Raw genomic sequence first — 3099 nt, 5'->3', positions numbered from 1 at the left:
GGCTAAAAGTTTGTAAGCAGGAGAGCTAGATGCTAACAGATGCCAGATGCTAACAGGTAGTGCGAGCCTTCTTGTTCTTGAGCATGTCTAATGCACACTACTCTCCTGTCATTACTTTGCCCTCTTCACATTTTGTCACTTCTCTCTCTCTCTTTCTCTCTCAATTCAATAGCTTTATTAGCATGACCATAGTTACAGGCAATTGTATAGTTGCAACATCTATACACAAATACATACATATAAACAAACTGCTAAGAATTCAAATGTCCTTTTTCCGCGGTACTCACTATGGCCCGTGTTCAGTGGCGGCCGGCCCATAGGGAGCTACGGGCGCCGCCCCCCCTCTTCCCACATGTTTGATTGTCATTAAAAAATTTAAATACATTAAAAAAAATATTTATTTTTTATTTTTATTTTTAATGAACAAGGTAAATATGATATAGTTGGTATCAGTAAAATGTATAATCTACAATAACATCTTGTTTAAAATTGTTTTACGATGTCTAAAGTTACTGATAAGTCACATGTTTCCTGCCTGGCCACAGCGCTCCTTTCCGGGCGGTAGAAAGGAGCCCTCAGCCAGAGCAGCAGCAGCCAACAAGCTGACTGTTGCTATCTGTATACTATGCCGCCTGTTGTGGAAACATAATTTCAGCCAATCAGCGTCAGATCTGATGCTCAAAGGGCGCCCTGTCAGCGCCCTGGCCTGTGTGTCTGTGAGTTATTTGGACTCGTATCCAAGGTGACGCTACAGTAGTTGGCTGCGTCTGCAGGTGGAGACTCCGGTGCTAGTGGATCGCCGGAGCTGTAGATTAACATTAACATGCTTATTGTAGTTGTAAGGGCAATGCCTGTAGCACCATGGAGCATATGTGTGAGCTGGACCTATTTTACAGGAAAGGAGTGAGCAGAGGGTGGAGTTGTCGATTCTTGTTCAGTTTTCATCTTCCTCACCCTCTCAAACTTTGAGTTGCGCGCGCTGCTAAAGAGACGCACTACCATGAAAACCAAATGTGGCAGGATGAGCAGTAAATAGTGTTGTAAGGCATATTATTTTTAGCCTATCACCGCCAGGGGGCACCCTATAAAGGAGCAGAGGCTTCTAGCTGGCGGCCTCTTGTTCGCTGGTGCCCAGACCAACCCACTTCCGTTCTTGCCGGGTTTTGCTTCCGCCACCGGCGTAGGTATGTTGTAGGAGAATAGTTGGCTTCAGGTAAAGTTTCGCAATTTATCATACTTACGTGTAGTCACGTTTTGTTTTGTTTAGCGGAGGGTCTTCCTGGCGATGCCCGTCAAGTAGCCGTAACATAGAGAGCATGAAACTCTCTCCTCTCTGCCTGATCGGTATGTACGGCGATTTGTTCAGTCCATTCACCACACCTTTCCTGAACATTAATATTATACTTGTGTGTTTATTGTTAATCTAGGGCCAAGCTAAGGCTTTAAAGAACCGCTGCTGTTTTGCTGCACGAGACGGGTTTCTGGCGCAGGGTCATCACCCGTACTGCTGATCCTGTGTGCTGCTAAGTGCTAGTTGATTGTCTGCGTCTGGCTATCGTGTCTGGTCCGGTTTGGCATTGCCTACGGCAGTATCATCACCTGCCCTACCGATCCTGTGCTGCTGGACACTACTTAGATTGTTCGCTTTTGGCTACTGTGGTTGGGCCGGTTTAGCGTGGCCTACTCTGTACTAGAGGTCCGCTCCCCTAGTGGTATTTTAGTGACTGGACTGCTGGGCTAACTCCTTCTGTTTAGTTATTCTTTCCTTCACCAATTTCAACTATTTTGTTTACTTTGTTCCTTTTCATTAATAGTTTATTTTTGTTTATTCCTATTTTCTTTTGTTATTTTCTTTCTTTTCTTTTGGCTTATTTTATACTTAATTAGTGTCGATATATCTTTGGTCAAATCATTGTTTGTTTATAGGATAATGGTTTTGGTTTAGGTTTTCTTTCTTTGCTTTTTGCATAGTTTTGTTTATGCCGCATGATTGCGGCTTATTTTGGTTTATTTCATTTTGAGTCATTCTGTGTTTTTGTCCCCCACTTATTGTGTTTTCCCTTGTTTTCCTGTTTTAGTTACTGAGAGCTGAAGGTGGTGGTATTGGTGTCCGAGGTGGTGGCTTCCCCCTTTCCATGTGCTGTGCTTCCCCCGGTTTTTGGATCTTTTCTCCGTGTGATTGTGTGAGTGTGGAAAACGTGTGACCGGGGTGACTTCAGTTTGTTTTTGTGGGATCCCTCTACTCATTCGTTGACCCTCTCCCCCACTGGTAAGCCTCAGCCCCCTTGTTCGTTCTCCCTTTTGGATATAGCCCTGTGTGACTGTTTTTATAAATTGTATTTTTACTATTGTATACAAATAAACTGTTCTATTTTTGATAATTGAACCACGTCTCTTGTTCCATGAGTAACCGAACCTGTGTGTCCTAGTGACTTAAAACTTGTCACATTTCCCTGGGTGAAATTCCCGGGGTGGCGTTGTCGGACTTATGGCGCATTTCCACTGCAGCGGGGTAGCCCCGTTTAAGCGTCCCTAAGCGTCCTCGCTCTGGCCTCGGGCTGCCTCGCTGGCCAGCCCAGGCCGTGGCGCATTTCCATTACAGTTTAGGACCTGGGCTAGCAACGCAGTGTAGGCGGGGCGATCGGCTTCACATTTCGAGTTGTTCTGTCGAGCTCCCGCTGGATTTTATCATCCCCAATGAGATGAAGGAACGTCGTCACCTCCTCGGTCGACCACGGTGTGCTTTTCTTAGAAGTAGCCATTTTTGTAGCTCCTCCGTTTACAAAATGCTGTGTATAAAAATGCTGCAAGCTTGCTTCTAGATATATATGCGACGCTAGGGATGAACTCGTGCGCAATCTTGTGACGATTCTCTCTGACCAATCAGCAGTCGAGAGTGTTGACGTCACTAGTTCAGCCCTGGCCCTGGTCTGAGGGAACCACGATTTTATGAGGCCGGAAAAAGAGGGAAAAAGTACCCGCTGGCCGGTACTAGGCTATATGGAAACGCCACCAAAAGCCGGCCTGGCCGCTTGAGGACGGTTAAGGACGCTTAAACGGGGCTACCCGCTGCAGTGGAAACGCGCCATTAGTGGTTTA

The sequence above is a fragment of the Gymnodraco acuticeps genome, unplaced genomic scaffold, assembly GCF_902827175.1.
Source record: "Gymnodraco acuticeps unplaced genomic scaffold, fGymAcu1.1, whole genome shotgun sequence".
Classification (NCBI taxonomy): domain Eukaryota; kingdom Metazoa; phylum Chordata; class Actinopteri; order Perciformes; family Bathydraconidae; genus Gymnodraco; species Gymnodraco acuticeps.
Note: the sequence above shows the minus strand (reverse complement) of the source record.